At 31.8% G+C, this 19113-nt stretch overlaps 1 long non-coding RNA gene across 1 annotated transcript; it reads left to right on the forward strand.

Annotated features, from left to right (window-relative positions):
- The first annotated feature begins 9076 nt into the window (after nt 1-9076).
- On the forward strand, nt 9077-11335 carry LOC130973394 (uncharacterized). Its single transcript, XR_009084124.1, has 2 exons — nt 9077-9463; nt 11038-11335. It is a non-coding gene; the product is annotated as an uncharacterized LOC130973394 (long non-coding RNA).
- The last annotated feature ends 7778 nt before the right edge of the window (nt 11336-19113 follow it).

Here is a 19113-nt window from a genome sequence, read left to right on the forward strand (position 1 = left end):
TTTGCAGTTCTTCAACTGTATAAAATTCCGCCCTTCATTTGAAGAAGCATGCTTTATGGAGCTTGTGATGGTTCACTCTTAAATTTTCCTTTTAATCAATTAAGGTTTGTATGTATTAGGTTCTTTACTTTGTGCTCTATTAGGCCTCTTTACCAAACCCAAACCCATGCCAGCCTTGAGAAATATTCTCTTTGTCTATAAGTTCTTACATAATTAATGTCCCTTTGTTATATCTCTATTTAAAGATAACTAAATTCTGTATGTTTTCATCACCAAGTTCACTAGAAGTAGCTGACTATGTTATTACCTGTTCTTTAATTTTCAGGTGCGACTTTCCTTTGAGACATTTGGAAGATATTGTTTGTTACATTGATCGTGGATGCACTAGTTTTAAATCTCGAGTGCTCATTACTTTGAAGCTATGTAGTATCCGCAACTAATTAATCCAAGTTGGGACAGATAATGCCAAGTTTGACATTGAAATGAATCAAGCATTTCATTGTAGAGAGTAATCCAAGTATATATAAGTCAAAATTCTGTTAGTAATGTTATTGCTTACTTGCCGTTTCCCTTCTATTTCAGAATCTGTTTGGTTAGTTATTAATGCTGCTTCTTTTCTTCAATGTCACCTACTATACATAGCGAGACAAAAGGTTTACTCAGTAACTGCACTGGCCCTCGTGTTTAGCCTGCAAATCCATTCAGTAACTACACTTGACTATACGAACCCTTTTTTTTCTTAAATTGAAAATTTGTTCATAAGTAACTTTCCAACTTTGTTTTCCGCGTATAGTCATGTCTACTGTTATAAACTCAGTAGTTTGCCTTTGTAATTAAGAATGGGCTCTCAGAGTTCTAAATATATCCGTCGATGTCTCAAGCTATCCATTATATTGGTGCATATTTATTATTGGATAAGGAAGCAGCTACTTGCGTGTTTTGTAGGTATGTGATACTAGCTGAGAGCATGAATTAGTTAGGTTCGGTTGATTAGTTAGTTATTAGATGCCAGGTTGGAATTGAGTTAGTTATGAGAGAGGTTAAGTTAACCATGTAGTGTAGTTAGATGGTTGGTTAGTTTAGCTCTGGTTTAGTAAGTTGCAGTAGAGTTAGCAGCAGTGTATATAAACAGAAGATAGTTGTCTGTTAGAACTTGAGATTAACCATAATTTGAATTTCATTTGCATTTCTCACAAGACTGCCCTGCATCTTCACACTTAAGACTGAAGAAGATGATGTGATGAGAGATACTGCATCTGCTAAGATGAAAACTTCAAAAGCACGTTTGTTTAGGAAAATTGGGTTTTGGTAAATAGTTCACAAGGCTTCTTGCCATAGGCATTTTTGGCTTGTTTGCACTTGGCAGGCACAATTCTTTCCACCGCCAGCATGTGGTGCATGATATTTCCTCATTTATATCTCCTACTGAATATTCAAAATTTCTAGAGCAAATGTTAGTTTTTGAACAGTTCAGTCCAACTGAAAATATTTGGGAAAGAAAAATTATGATATTACATATACATATGCATAGATATAATGGTCTAAATAAATTGATATCTGTGACATAATCACTAACCGCATTGCAACAACAACTGCGACAGTTTATTTCATATGCTTTTTTTTCTTATATCTTCTCATGTTTTAAGAAATCACACATACATACATACACGTTGAAAGAGAGAAGTAAAAGAGGTTGATTTGCTTTTTCATCTTCTTCTTTCTTGTGATGGATATGATTTGTGGAGCGAGAACTGATGATGAATAGGTGAAATTGTATGAGATGCAAAGAAGAAAATATATGTATTCCCTACTTGAGGCGAGAATGTTGAAGTCTAAACGAATTGCTGAAAACTCAAACAAGACCATTTGGAAGAGGAGTTCATGCAGGAGATGAAGTCTATATACTTCAACAACCTTCCCTCGTTACATCAAAAGCAATGCTTTGCTTATCTGTGATTGTTATTCCTTACTCAATTACAAGATGGATAACGAACTGATCTGGGAGTTATCAAGATTTGTGGCTACCAAGGATCGATTCTGCTTCAAGAATACCGTATGAGGTGAAGTTAAGTTGGTCTGCATGTCATGAACTATTTCGTGCATTCATGTGTCTTCGTGCACTGACCTTAACAGATCTAGGAATGAAGAATTTACCAGATTCAATTGGAGAGTTAATAGGACCCTAAATGCTTAGAATAACGTGAATGAATTTTTTTTTTATTTTTCTCCAATGTTAGGTGCTTGTTTTTTGTCTGACAAATAGTAAGTGAGGCTTCAATTTTATTACGGTTGGACTGCTCTTAGTGCAAAGATCGAAATGAAAATAAAGGAGGGAAGAGTAACAGAAAAAGGAGAAGTACAGGGGAATAATGTATACAGTGAATAATGTGACCAACAATGGTTTAAAAAATAAGATAAATTTAAAATTAAAAATCATATTTTTAATTAATTAAATCATTACGAATAAATTTTAAAATTTAAAAACATTAGGAATAACACTTAAACCACTACGTACAGTTACACATTTACATATTATATATTTTGCACCCTACCTTTCTCAACAGTGTCGATTTTTCTGTAAAGGTCTTGACACTATTGCTTCTCTCACCACTACAGCAGATTCTCTTCCAATCCGGATAGTGATGCCATTTTGCATTCTTTATTGGCGTCAATTTCTTTCATTTTCGCCAACTATTTTTCATCAGACAGCGTCATATCGCAATGAATATTCACGGTGTTGCGACAATATCAACATTTCTTCAACAAGACCACGCTACACATGCTCTGCCGCTGGATTGGTTCCTTGATCATTGCTTGTATCTATGTTCTACGTGTATACTTGATTTAAGACTTCTACATCGTTTCCTACGGCCTCGTAATCTACATACTCAACTTCCTCAACGGCTTCCTTTTTTCTAAGATTGGTCCTGAAATTTAGGAACTCTACGACGGTGCCACTCTCCCCAGTAGGGGCTCCGATGAGTTCCGTTCCCTTCGTTCATCACTTTTCCGAGTTTAAATTTTGGTATTCAACATGGTTAGTTTAGGATGGTTCTTTTAGTAGGTATACAGATAGTTATTTTAATTCTCATGTAGATGGTTATTTTATTGGATTGGGTTTAGTTATATATAATTAAAATATGCTAAATGTTCAATTCACTAGATATGCGAATGATTATTTTTATACTTAAGTGGATAGTTATTTTCACTAGGAGTGAGCGACGCTAGTGCGTGGCAAGCCAAGCAGCAACGGCGAGGAGGAGTCCGGTGGCGCCATTCGTTTCTGGTCTGGAGGAGAGCAACGTCAATGAGGATCTTTATTGACGAACCAGCAGCGATGAGGAGAATTCCAGCGGCGACGATGGGACTGGTTGGAGACCAAGCGACGATGGCGACAGCAGAGGATTTGGGAGAAAAACTGATGCTTTGGTAAATTAGAGTATAATGAATAGTTAAAATTTTTGAATTATTGAATGAGATTTTTTTGTTGGGTAATTTGAGTGAAGTGTTTTTTTCTTAACTTCATTAGGCCAAATTTCTAGTCTATTATTCACGTTGTTCAGATTATTCGTTATCTACCTAGCGGAGCCGTTTCTAAAAAAAACAACAAATAAACTATACCGTCAAAAATTTCAACAACACATTATACTCACCATAGTGACATCTTTAGTCTAGGAATTTTTTCTTTATCTTTAAATTTGAAGCTCCTAAAAAACTGCAACTTGCTTATGGTTATTTTTTTCTTTAGCATTATTAAAATTCTTCCAACTATATTAATGTTAAGTAGCTGAGAATGATGAATGACCGTGTCGAGAAAGAATTTCATTATGCAAACATTAGGCTCCAATAAAAAATAAAGAATTAAGGTTCATATTATTTTCAATTGATGCTAAATATACGTAGGTTAACAACACGTGCTAATGTAAAAAAAAAAATTGTCAGTCATATTTAGTTAATTTTGTACGCAAGATTAAACTTATGTAAATATATCAGAAATTATGATCTTCGTTACTTTTACAGAACATCAATCTTTCATGGATCCTTTTGATATTTTAGTCTAAAGAATATTAGTCTCTCTTAGCTTGATAACCTGCCTTTTGGTCTCTTACTTTCTTTGAAAAAGAAAATATTTTGCCATTAATGAAATTTGTACCCACAACCATTGATTATGCATAGCTAATAGCCTTACCTTACCATCCTGCCAATATTATAACATTTATTCTTTTTAAACTAAAATATAAATAAAATATATTTCAACTAAATTAATTTATTACGAGACAGAAAGAATTTGTTGTCCTGTTTGCATTTCAGGGGATATGTGAGTGGGGATGTCCTCATATTCCCTCTTCCTAGTTCCTATGTTGTCTTTCCGTCGATTGGGTTGCCACTATGAGAATCTTTTGTAAAAGCTGTATTAGTGGCCTTCGTTATCATCCATTATAGGTGTTTTAGTCCTCCGTAGCTTGTTAATTATTGTAGGACTAAATTCCCATTTTGGTCCCTAAGATTCACACGATTATTCAATTTGGTCCCTGAAATTTAAAATTACCTATATTAGTTCTCCAGATTCAAGTTCAAGGCACTAATTTGGTCCCTCGACTCTTTCCGACGATGATTAGGCAAACGGAGTACTAAGATGGCACCCACCTTACCACGTTGGATGATGAGTAATCGACATCGTTTATTCTTGGTGGCCTAACAAGTCAAAAATGAAGAATAGTGGAGGTAGAGAAGAAAAAGAATATTTTATTTTGGATCTCCATCGTTTCTTCTCACTTCATATACAAAGCGACGACATTTCTGACTTGTTTAGGTGCCAAGGGTAAACAAAGTCGTTTATTCATCATCTAGCGTGACAAAGAGGATGCCATCTTAGTATTTCGTTTGTCTAGTCATTGTCAAAAAGAGTCGAAGGACCACATTGGTGCCCGAACTTAAATCTGGAAGACTCATATAGATAATTTTAAATTTCGAAAACTAAAATGAGTTATCACGTGAATCTCAAGGGCTAAAATGGAAATTTAGTCATTATTATAGCTAATTTGTCTCAATGCACTCCTGTATTTTAATATTTGTTTTTCAATTTCCTTGTGTCTTAATTAAAAAGAAAATGGAGTTAGAAAATCAAAACAAAATACGACAGAAAATCATATGGAATAAAATAAAAAAGGATTTATAGTCACATGAGTCAGTAGAAGATAAGACATTCTTCAATTTATTTCTAAATTTTTTTTAATTAAATTAGTTTTTAAAAAAATTAAGAATTAATTATATTTATCTTATAGTCACTTTATTAATAATTTTTTTTCAAAAATTAATATGGTAAAACTCTAATTGATAACAAATATAATACTTGATATGAACCTAGCCAATTAATTTTGTTTTGTCTCTGCCCTTTTTCCTTTTTTTTCTATTTAGTTAAAAAAAATATAATACCTGCTATATCTAATTGGATATTGACTAAATATGTTTATAACAATTAATTAATTTAATTATTTTTTTTAATTACAAAAATCTTATTCCCAATATAACTTAGTGATTAAATTGATAAATTTTTATAAACATATTTAATTAGTGTCCAATTAAACATGTTATGTGTCATATATGCTATTAGTTAACATTTTATAATTCATATCATCAATCGTTGACGAAAATTGTAAGTGGAATAATTGAAGAATAGATATGATTAATTCGTAATCTTTAAATGATCAATTTGATTGAAAACATCTTTTAAAAATAAATTTAAAAAATATCTTATTTTTTAAAGACTAATTTAACTATTAATCCAAATAAAAAATGATCTAGATTACTTCTTACTCTATTTACGTGCATTAAAAAATTGGCTATTAGAAACCAGGTTAATTGGTGTTTGTAAAATTCTACTTGCTATGAAGGGATTGGCTCTTCAATTTAAAGGAGTAGATATTTACTATTTTCTTACTATTCTTTTTTAGACATTCTCAAATATTTTAACTATTTTTAGTACTAGTTTTATTTTCTTTTTTATTCTTTATTTCAAAAGTTGGTTATAATTAGATTTTGTTAGAAAATTTCATATTATTATAGCTAGTTCTACTTGTAATTTTATTTATATCAGTGATTACCCGCTTGCTTTTTATTAAAAAAATTTAGAATATAAATAAAAAATAATCCACTAGCTCGCTTAGTGTCCATGTTTGGTAGTTACGCACATTATTTTAATACCGGAGAGATTTGATTAATATAAATCTAATCTTTTTATAGTCACCAAAAAAAAATCTAACCTTATATATTAAATATTTTTTCAGTAAATCACAAAAAAAATATTTGTTCAATATATATAATCCAACTTAATTATAATTGGATAACTAAATTACGTCTTATTATTTGTGTCTTAATTTTTAAAAATATTATAAAAAATTGAAAACTTATGTGTAGTTAACTTAATGTAAAGTTGATAGTTGATAAAATTGTTAAATGATTTGATAAATTTGACTAAATTGTTATCTAACAACTCTCATTTATTAACTTCACATAAAATTAATGGTATCTGAATTTTTTATAAAAAAAAACACACTGGATTAAAAAAAATTATATATTAAATATATTTAAACTTAAATTTTTTTATTATTATATTTTTAACGTGCTTGCAATATGAAAAGAATGGATTTAAAAATATAAAAAATGAAGACTTGATTAACAAAAATGATTTATTCACAGGTCCTGTAAGGTCAACGGTTGGTATAGCCTGGATAACTTAAAGACCAATACATTATAAGGATGAGCGTTCACATCTTATGACGAGATCCAACACGGGCCACTATATTCATACTCTTATCTTCAACAGACACACACTGCGAGGGAGAGAGTGATAATGGATCCCCCTGCTGTACAATCCATTGATGTTTCCAGCACCAAGAAGAGCGTGGATGAGAAGTGCTTCGATAACAGGTGCATCAATGACTGGTGAGCAGAGTAGTTACTATGGTAATTTTGGTAATTATTCTTTTTTTTTTTAACTTATTAATTTGTTATGCATCTGATTTGAGTTCTCTTTAATTAATTATATATGCAGTTGCACTGTCTGCTTAGACGCTACTGTGGGTTGCTTTGTTGGCCTCTGCGCTGCGTTATGTTGTAGTGACAACTGTTGTTAATTAGCATAGTTCTTGATTAAAGTATCAAGTTTCAATTATTGCCACTATTATTTGTTGTTAGCAGAGTAAGAGACAGTATGTTAATGTGAAAATGGGTATAGATTGTATAGAAGAAGCCTTCCCCCAACCGCACACCATTGTATATTGGGGTACCGGTGGAACTTCTTGTATGATGAGAATTTTGGATCAATGAAGAAAAAGTTGAGTTCTCCACCGGTTGATTTGGGATTTTATATAACCGCATTTTTCTCTTTTCTCTATCTTCTAAGTTCTAACGATTTCATTCCTTCCAAGATGTAAAAGCCTATATTAAGTATTAACTGTTGTATTAACAGACAAAGAAGGTCAAGTGTCTCTTTGAAATTATGTTATGAGCTGCTTTTTAAAAAAGTGTAACTATGTATTCTTCGTTGTAAAATAACTAAATAAATAAATAAGAAAGAGGTAATAAATATATAATATAAAAATATAATTAAATAACTATAATAATAATATTCACTAAAATTATTATATAATAGAGATATAATTAATATATTTATTATATATGAAGAGAGAGAGAAAATTGTAGAATAATATAAAAGAGAGAGAATATTGTAGTTGTTATTATTGCTTGTGTGTATGTTACGAGAGGATTCATCCTCTATTTATACATACAAATATTCAACCATTCAACCTTTCATTAACTTTCTATGTGCCTTGAAAGACTATTCCTTTACTATAGGAATAGTTAGCCGTCCAATCTCATAAATGGGCATTCAATTTGTTTCTATCACAACACTCCCCATTAGATGTCCATTTAGGAATATGCCTCGTTAAAACCTTACTAAAGAAAAACCCAATGGAAAAAAAAAAATCTTAGTGAAGGAAAAAGAGTACAATATCCTTTAGTGATGGGACTGCCTCATTAAAAACATTGTCAAGAAAAACCCAATAGGAAAAAACCTGACCAAAGAAAAAAGAGTACAGTCTCCCCCTCTTGTCGACATCATTTAATGTCTCGAAATCGGCGCATCCCAATCTCATATACCAATCTTTCAAAGGAGGATTTTGGGAGTGACTTTGTAAATAAATCTGCCAGATTGTCACTTGAACGGATCTGTTGGACATCAATTGTCCCTTAATTTTGAAGATCATGAGTGAAGAAGAATTTGGGAGAATATGCTTTGTTCTATCAGCTTTAATGTATCTGCCTTTAAGTTGAGCAATGCATGTTGTATTATCTTCAAACAGGACAGTTGGAGCTATCTTATGATCAATCAGTCCACATGATGACAGAATATATTGAATTAGGCTCCTTAGCCAAAAACACTCGCGACTAGCTTCATGAATTGCTAGTATTTCAGCATGATTAGAGGAGGTTGCTGCTATTGTCTGTTTTGTGGACCTCCATGATATAGCTGTACCACCATATGTGAACAGGTATCTCGTTTGAGATCTCCCTTTGTGTGGATCAGATAAGTATCCAGCATCTGCATAGCCAACTAGTTGTGACTTGGATCCATAGGGATAAAGCAATCCCATATCAACCGTTCCATGAAGATATCGAAAAATTTGTTTGATTCCACTCCAATGTCTTCTGGTTGGAGAGGAACTATATTTTGCTAGTAAATTCACCGCGAATGATATGTTAGGTCGCGTATTATTAGCAAGATACATTAGCGCTCCAATGGCACTAAGATATGATACTTCAGGACCAAGGATTAGGGGTGTTTAAAACCGATTCGGACCGAACTAAATCGACGAACCGAACCGAAAAAATCAAAAACTGAATTAACCGATAACCGAAAAAATCGAAAAAAATTGATTTTGCTGTTTTTTGTCCGGTTCGGTTCAGTTTTCGATTTTGAATCTGAAAACCCTAACCGAACCAAACCGAACCGGTTAGGAAAAAAAACCCTAAACGTAAACGTTACTATCCCCCACACCCCCTTCAAACGAAACTGCGCGAAACCCCCCACCCCCAAATGAAACTGCGTCTACCCTAACCCACAATCCCAAATCCACAATCCTTACCCTAACCTTCAGTACTCATCGCTCCCTCTTCTCCAAATCTCCACACCTGCCGGCTGCCGACCTGCGCACCCAGCCACCCACCACCGCGAAGCCTTTGGCCCGTCGCACATCAGGCCAACACGAAGCCACGCCGTCGCACATCAGGTCAAGACGAAGCCACCACCGACCGACTCGACACGGCAGCACAGCACCATGCCGCCGCCGTTGAGACCCCACCACCCTAACCCATCAGTTCAACCCAGCACGGCAGCACCTCCCAGTCTCCCACTCAGCCTTCCTCCCAAGTCAATATGGAGCCCGAGCCACCGATTCAGGTAATATTTATCATTTGCATTCTGTTCATTAGTGTTGATTTGTTGCTACTGTTGATTTGTTGATTTGTTGCTAAGTTTTGTTGCTGGCTCAGTGTTGAACTTCTTACACTATTAATAGAAGGTGAAAAATAACAAAATAGTTGAGGAGAAAAAGATGAACTATGTGCAATTGGCCGAGTAGAATTATACATACGACTAACAAATTTGATCTTCAAAATTGATATTTTTTAATTTATAATTTTTTAAATTTCATATATTTGACCACCAATTTTATATATCTGAGTATCTGACCACCAATTTTTGGCTAAGTTTTGTTGATTTGTTCATTAGTGTAAGTATTAATGGTTCAATTTTTGGCTAAGTTTTTGAATTACTGAAAGTACTTCTGTTTGTATTGTTGGTAGCTTGGTATTGTTGGAAAAATAATATAAACTGCTTTTGGTTATTATTAGTTTTTTTTGGAAGAATAATATAAGAAACTTTTGAAGTGATTTAGTATGAAATCAGATTTGAAATCAGATAAACTGGTTTTGGATCTTGATAGGAAGATATTAAAATCAGATTTGAAGCAAATTTGAAGAATTAAATTTGGAGTAGATTTGAAATTAGTGTATTATTGTTGATTGCTGGTTGAATTGCTTTTGTTGAATTACTTTATTATTGGTATTGTTGCTGATTGTTGCTGGTTTTTAATTTATTTGTTGTTGTGTTTTTGCTGGTTTTTATTTGTTGTTGTGTTTTTGCTGGTTTTTAATTTGACACAATACTTTGTCCTTCCAGTTCTAATGTTACTGTACTCTGTAAATGCGATATTACTTATGATTTCCTGTTGTTTTCATAAATTTGACAAGTATGGAGCTTTCAAGATCTTTGTCTCCTTTTGTTGCCAATATGACAGCTTTGACAAATATGTAAATGCTTAACTCTAAATCAGAAAACTTTAAATCAGTTTATATACTTATTCTATGGCCGTATCCACAGCTCACTGTTAAATGCGATCTATGTTCCCTCATAATGTGCTAATGAAATCCTTGGAATTCATGGAGAACATCTAGCCTAGTTAGTATTCACACAGCAGGGACCAAAGTTGATGCATGACCTTCTCCATTTATTATTTAGTTACACCAATTGTAAATTTACTATTCTAAAATCAAAACTTTGTTAATGGTAACAAATTGATGGGGGAGGAGGACCCTTATTGTTGCATTCCTTGTCTATATAGATAACTTATTTGTTTCTTCAACACTGCATGTGAATTTATGTATGCAGAGTAGGTAAAAAAGAGGGCATTATTGCATAGAAGGAGAGGGAATAATAAAGATTTACACTTTTACAAAGTATTAGAATTTCAATAAATAGACAAAAGTACAAATGAAAGAATTTGAAAGAGATAAAAGTACACATCAAAACTTAATAAATATCAGAGTACACATCAAAACTTCATAAATTATTTTGTTGTCATGTCCTCTCACTTTTTTTTCTAGTGAATAAAATTTTACATGATTCAACTCCTTTGTTAACTAATTTTTATCAACATTTTAATAACCCGTGCTTTTGTTCATTTCATCTGAAAGGGTATGTATGTATAAGCAAGTTGCTCAGATGGCTGAACTGAAGAAGATTTTGTATGGGAAGTTCAAGGACTCAATCAATCTGGAGAGGAGACACTATAATTTGGCTATCTTTTAATGGAAATTTATTTATATTTTTAATTGTGTTGACTATTGAACTTTTAAACTTCTTTAATTTTTGTATTTGAATTCCTTTTGTCCTTAAATTTCATTAGACCAAGACGTTGTTAGCTATTTTGTATTTGTATTTGTCAATTTCAATGTTATGATTTTGTGAAATAGTATGTTAGTATTTTTTTTTTGAATTGATTCAAAAAACCGAACAAACCGAACCAAACCAAACCGATTTTAATTGGTTTGGTTTGGTTCGGATGGCTTCGATAAAAAAACCGAACCAAACCGAACCGCAGTTTAATTGGACAATCGGATCGGATGACTTTTCTCTCAAAAACCGAACCAAACCGCACCGCGAACACCCCTACCAAGGATATCTTCATTTTTTTCTTTAGGACGGAATTGATCTTTTTTCACATCCAAAGATCTTACGATCATTGGGGTACCTAATGGATGTGACTTATCCATATAAAATCTTTTCAAGATTTTTTCTGTGTATGTTGTTTGATGAATAAAGATTCCATTTTTTATATGCTCGATCTGCAGGCCGAGACAAAATTTAGTCCTTCCAAGATCTTTCATCTCAAACTCTTCTTTTAGAGTTTTTATAATTGTTGGAATCTCTTCAAGAGTCCCAATGATATTTAAATCATTAACATACACAACAATTATAATGAATCCAGATGTAGACTTCTTTATGAAAACACACGGGCAAATATCATCATTCTTAAATCCGTTTTTGGCCAGATACTCAATAAGACGATTATACCACATTCGTCCAGATTGCTTTAGACCATATAAAGATCTTTGCAATTTAACTGAGTATAACCCTTGCGAATATTCACTGGATGGTTTAGATATCTTTAGTCCTTCAGGGATTTTCATATAGATATCCCGATCTAATGAGCCGTACAAATAGGCTGTTACCACATCCATTAAATGCATATGCAGTTTATGATATGCAGATAAACTGACCAAATAACGCAATGTTATCGCATCCACTACAGGGGAATACGTTTCTTCATAATCTATACCGGGCCTTTGTGAAAAACCTTGTGCCACAAGTTAGGTTTTGTAGCGCACAACTTCATTTTTCTCATTTCGTTTTCTCACAAATACCCACCGGTATCCAACAGGTTTTACATCTTCTGGTGTACGGACTACAGGTCCAAAGACTTCACGTTTTGCAAGTGAGTCTAACTCAGCCTTCATGGCTTCTTTCCATTTTGGCCAATCATTCCTTTGTCGACATTCTTCGACTGATCTTGGCTCAAGATCCTTACTTTCATGCATGATATTTAATGTCACATTATATGCAAATATTTCATTGATAATTGTCTTATTTCGGTCCCATTTCTCTCCTGTAAAGACATAATTTATCGAGATCTCGTCATTTTCACAATTTTCAGGTACTTGAACGTCTTCTGGCGTTAACACTATATCAGAATTTTGGACAACTGCAAGTGTCTCTACTATGTCTTTTTCAACAGGAATATTATTTGTCTCTTTTCTCTTTCGAGAATTTTTGTCTTTGGAACCGACAGGCCTGCCACGCTTCTGGCGTGTATTTGCTTCGGTGGCAATTTGTCCAACTGGGACATCAATTCGAATTTGGGCATTTTCTGCTGGTATATAAGATTTGGTTATCCTCTTTGTATCGGAAAATACATCAGGCAATTCATTTGCTATTCTTTGCAAATGTATAATCTTTTGAACTTCTAGTTCACATTACCCTGATCGAGGATCTAAATGCATTAACGATGATGTATTCCAATTAAGTTCCTTTTCAGGAAGCTTATTCTCTCCCCCTAATGTTGAAAATTTTGATTCATTGAAAATTGGATTTTTGACGGTTTAGAATTTCACTAATGAAATCTCGTTGCAAGTATAGTTTCTAAACCAACAATAATCCTTTCATACAAAAGATTGTTTGTCACAAGTAACAAACCCCTAAAATTAATAACCGAAGTATTCAAACCTCGGGTCGTTCTCCCTAGGAATTACAATAAAGTGTTTTGTTATTGGTTGTGAGTTATATTTGGGGTTTTTAGGATTTTTAAACAAGAATTATAAATGGCAAGAAAAGTGAACTAACAACTATAAAAGGCTCTTGGTAAGGTGTGAGAACTAGAAGTCCTATCCTAGTTATCCTTCTCAATTGTGATGAGAGTTGTTCATTGCTACCACTTAGTTAACCCTTACTAAATAAAGAAAAGTCAAGTGGATGAATTGACTTGAGCCACAAGTTCTAGCCAACTCCCAAGGAAAGACTAGCTTTAGTGCACTCCAAACCAATTAGCAATCTCTTCAATTATCAATCAACAAAGGAATTAGATAACTCAAGTGTCACTAATTACTCTACCTAGGCCAAGAGGAACAAAATCTACACTAAAACTAAAAGAGACATTTTAACAAACACATAGAGTGCAATAAAAGTAAACAACATAAATTGCAAGAATTAAAGAGAGATCTAACTACAAAGGCAAGAGATTAACAATGGAAAAGCAAAGAAGAACAATTATTATGAATTACCTCTTATTGAATTGAAAGAATGTAGAGGGAACAATACTAGATCTACAACAAAATGTAAGAACAACATAAAGGAAATTACAACAAAAGAGTAGAAGAAGATGAATCTAACAACAAAGAATTGAAAGGTAGAAGTAGAAGAAAGCAAAGATTAAAACCTAGATCTAAGAACTAATCCTAATCCTAATTCTAATTCTAGAGAGAAGTGAGAGCTTCTCTCTCTAGAAACTAACTTCTAAAACTACTAAAATACACTAATGATCAAAAGTATCTAAAGTGTGAAAAGTATGTTCATTCCCCCTTCAATCCTTGGCTTAAATAGCATCAGAAATGAGTTGGATTGGGCCCACAGGGCTTCTAAAATCGCTGGCCACATGTTGCTTTAAGTGAACTAGGTGGCAGCAACGGCGCGTGCGCGTACTTTGCGCGTGCGCGCCACCATACGTGTGGCAACTATGGCAAATCCTATATCGTTTCGAAGCCCCAGATGTTAGCTTTCTAACCCAACTGGAACCGCATCATTTGGACCTCTGTAGCTCAAGTTATGGTCGTTTAAGTGCGAAGAGGTCGGCTTGACAGCTTTCCGGTTCTTTCATTTCTTCATGAGTTCTCCAACTTTTCATGCTTCTTTCTTCATTCCCTTGATCCAATCTTTGCCTCCTAAACCTTAAATCACTTAACAAACATATCAATGCATCTAATGGAATCAAGGAGAATTAGATTTAGCTATTTTAAGACCTAAAAAGCATGTTTTCACTCTTAAGCACAATTAAAGGAGAAGTTATAAAACCATGCTATTTCAATGGATAAATGTGGGTAAAAGGTTATAAAATCTCCTAAAATTAATACAAGACAAACCGTCAAAACGGGGTTTGTCATTCATCAAAATGACAATCCGCAAACCGGGCTTTAAATACATTTCCAGTTTGTATCTCAAGATACCTCACTATAGAGGGAGAATCATATCCAACATATATCCCCAATTTTCTTTGGGGTCCTATTTTGGTGCGATTAGGTGGTGCAATGAGAACATATATCGCACACCCAAATATTCTTAAATGGGAAACATTTGGCTGCTGGCCAAAAGCCAATTGCATAGGAGAGAACTGATGATAACTCGTTGGCCTCAAACGAATAAGTGTTGCGGCATGTAAAACAGCATGCCCCCAAACCGAGGTTGGGAGACTTGTTCTCATAAGCAAGGGTCTAGCAATCAATTGGAGGCGTTTAATAAGTGATTCTGCTAACCCATTTTGTGTGTGAACATAAGCTACTGGATGTTCAACACTTATTCCATTAGCCATACAATAAGCATCAAAAGCTTGGGAAGTAAATTCACTAGTATTAATCTCGCAAATGCCAGGTTGCGAGAAGACAATAAGCACACATGTGACCATCTCGAAGATGCGTCTATCAGGACCATAAAATATCTAAAAGATCTACATGGTGGATGAATAGGTCTACATATATCACCTTGAATCCTCTCTAGGAATTCAGGGGACTCAAATCCAACCTTTATTGGTGATGGTCTTAAAATTAACTTTCCCTTAGAACATGCAACACAACAAAATTCACTAGTTTTAAGAATCTTCTGGTTCTTTAGTGAATGTCCATGGGAGTTTTTAATAATTCTCCTCATCATGGTTGTTCCCGGATGACCCAATCTATCATGCCAAGTTATGAATTTATTTGGGCTAGTAAACTTCTGGTTTACAGTGGCATGTGATTCAATTGCACTAATCTTGGTATAATACAACCCAGATGAAAGTGAGGGTATTTTTTATAATATAACTTTCTTATTTGAATCATGAATTGTGATACATAAATACTCATGATTTCCCTCATTCATAGTCTCAATATGATATCCATTTCGACAAATATCTTTAAAGCTCAACAAGTTTCTTCGAGACTTGGTAGACAACAGTGCATTATTTATTATAAATTTTGTTCTTTCGAGAAACAAAATTATAGCTCTTCCGGAGCCTTCAATCACATTACTTGAGCCAATAATAGTATTAACACATTCTTCTTTTGGTACAAGATGGGTAAAATATATATCACTTTTGAGAATAGTGTGCGAACTTGCACTATCCGCAAGGCATACATCTTCATTACATATTCTTGCCATTCTCTTCAAAGACAAATAATAATAAAATGAGTAGTATGCACAGTTAAACTGAATACTTGATCGGAATTATTTTTCTAAGAAATACTGCACATAAAATAATGTCATATACTAAAATTTTATTTTAAAACATGACATATTTAATGATTTCAAAATTTATAAACATTTATAGATCATATTTGAAACTTAAATACATAGAAAATAAAACTTAACAATAAGTTCTTTACATTATTTATTTACATGAATAATTAACAATATCACACATTAAACTATTCCATCATTGATCAAATGACCAATATTTCCTTCAGGATCCTCAAAGAAATCAGATACATCATAATGAGTGGTGGAATTTTCAGCATCATTTGAAACGAAATTTGACTCTTTTCCCTTGTCGTCCTTTTTCAAAGATGCCTGGTAAAGATCGACTAGGTGCCTTGGGGTACGACAGGTACGAGACCAATGGCCCTTTCCACCACAACGGAAACATTTATCCTTTGTTGATTTATTCTGCCCGATATTTCTTTCTTTATCCCACTTCTGGTGAGATCCTCTCTTTTGAATATAATTCTTTTTCCTTCCATAATTTTTTTTGTTATTAAAAGCTTGTCATTTATCTCTTCTGGGGTAATGATTTGCCGCATTTACTTCAGGAAATGGGGCGGCGCTAGTTGGGCGCGCTTCATAATTTTTCAATAGCAGCTCATTGTTGCGTTCAGCAACAAGAAGGCAAGAAATTAACTCAGAATATTTTTTAAACCCCTTTTCTCGATATTGCTGTGTAGGAGCACATTCGAGGCATGGAAGGTTGAAAAAGTTTTCTCCAACATATCATGATCAGTTATCTTTTTCCCGCATAATTTCATTCGTGAGGTGATTCGAAACATTGCAGAATTATATTCATTTATGGATTTAAAAAAATCCTACAGACGCAAGTGCGTCCATTCATATCGGGCTTGAGGAAGTATCACCGTTTTTTGATAATTGTACCTTTCTTCAAGGTCTTTTCAAAGATATGCAGGATCTTTTAATGTGAGATATTCATTTTTCAATCTTTCGTCAAGATGATAACGAAGAAAAATCATGGCTTTGGCTTTATCCTTTTGGGATGCATTATTTTCAGCCTTAATGGTATCTCCAAGATCCATTGAATCAAGATGGATTTCAGCATCTAATATCCATGATAAATAATTATTTCCAGATATATCAAGAGCAATGAATTCAAGATGAGAGAGTTTCGACATAATGAAAATTTGTTACCTGAGTCTTCCTTAAAAATTTTGATCAGAGTCTCATGCTGATAACGTGTTGTAAAATAACTAAATAAATAAATAAGAAAGAGATAATAAATATAAAATATGAAAATATAATTAGATAACTATAATAATAATATTCACTAGAACTACTATATAATAGAGATATAATTAATATATTTATTATATATGAAGAGAGAGAGAAAATTGTAGAATAATATAAAAGAGAGAGAAGATTGTAGTTGTTATTATTGCTTGTGTGTATGTTACGAGATGATTCATCCTCTATTTATACATACAAATATTCAACCATTCAATCTTTCATTAACTTTCTATTTGCTTTGAAAGACTATTCCTTTAGTATAGAAATAGTTAGCCGCCCAATCTCATAAATGGACATTCAATTTGTTTCTATCACAACATTCTTTAAATATGATTTTTTTTATTCAGTTTTTAAAAGAAAAAAATAATTTTATTGATTTTTTAAATAATTAATATGTAAAAGTGGATATTTAAATTAATTAAATAATAATAAATTTTAAAAAAATTGAACAAAAATTAAATTTTAAAAGATAAATAGTATTTTTCTTTTTAAAAGTTATAATGTGAATGAAAACACAAGTTTGCTTCTAATAAATAAAAGTAACAAAGATAATGTTTGATGAAATATGTTTTTAAAATCTAAAATAACTATAATAAAAATAAATTATGATATTTATTAAGATATATACTTTTGAATAAAAACATAAATTATATTATAATACAAGGAGATGCCATTGTCATGTCCTATTTAATTAACTTTGCTTTAAAATGATTAAAATATCCTTAATTAACATATGAGAGAGAAATTTTTTAATGTCACAACCTTATTTGAAAAATTATACTAACTAATATTAAATACTACTAATAAAAAGTATATTAAAAAGGAACTATTCTTAAAATTATTATAATAATTCAAATAACTATTGTCAAGTATAATCAGTATAAGTATAACAATTTTTGTTTGGGTTTAACCACCAATTTGTTATAAAAAAAAATTAGCCGTTAGTAAAATAGATTTTAAAAGATGTTATCCTAAATAATTTGAAAATAAGATAAAAATAACTAATAAATATTATATTTTTTTAAGTAAAAAAATTTATATTTAAAAAATTATTTATTTATTTGATCCAAATTTTTGTGACTACTTGAGTAAATATTTAGAAATGGCACAAAAAATTTGAAGTAAAATTTGATCTCTAATTTTTTTTTTTTTTTTTTGCTTTTCAAAAAAATTTGATCATTCACAATATTTAAAAAAAAATACTTTACATAAAATTACTATTTTAAAAATAAAATTATTTTATTTTTTTAATAATAATTATAAAAATGTACATCAAAATCTTACCTTTAGTATTTTTTTAGAATATATATTTAATATCTAATTTTTTGTCACATTTTAAAATTTTTTTAGTGCTTATTTATCATTAGCAGCTTTTAATTTTTTTTTTATCATTGAGATGAACTTTCAAGTACCATTTTAATAGTTTACTTTTTTTATTTATCAAATATAAAATATTAATTTATACTCTTAAAAAAATGCAAACACAACCTTTTCAATAAATAATTTATATATGGTAATGTTAGATGTGTATCAAAATCAGATATTAAAATTAGTTATTAGTATAAAATAGTATTAGAATATAAAATATAAATTAAAAATGAGTTAAATAATATATATATATATATATATATATATATATATATATATATAATGACTAAATCTGATATAGTTAATTTTAGTATACACATAATATTTTTTATATATTTTTAATATCGTTTGGATAAACTACTAACATAGTTTTCAAAAGAACGAAAAGACATCTTTTTTCTTTTATAAGTAGCAAATAAATTTTTGATTTGTCAAACAACTTGTGCATTAAATTCGATTTTTTGTGAAATTATTTGGTTAGGTATTTAACTGTATGCAAAAATCAAAGAAAAATTCAATCATTAATACCTCTTTTTTTTCCGTTTTTAAATTTTTTTCAATTATAAAAAAAAAGGAAAATCATAAAAAAA

Source organism: Arachis stenosperma, chromosome 4 (assembly GCF_014773155.1).
Source record: "Arachis stenosperma cultivar V10309 chromosome 4, arast.V10309.gnm1.PFL2, whole genome shotgun sequence".
Classification (NCBI taxonomy): domain Eukaryota; kingdom Viridiplantae; phylum Streptophyta; class Magnoliopsida; order Fabales; family Fabaceae; genus Arachis; species Arachis stenosperma.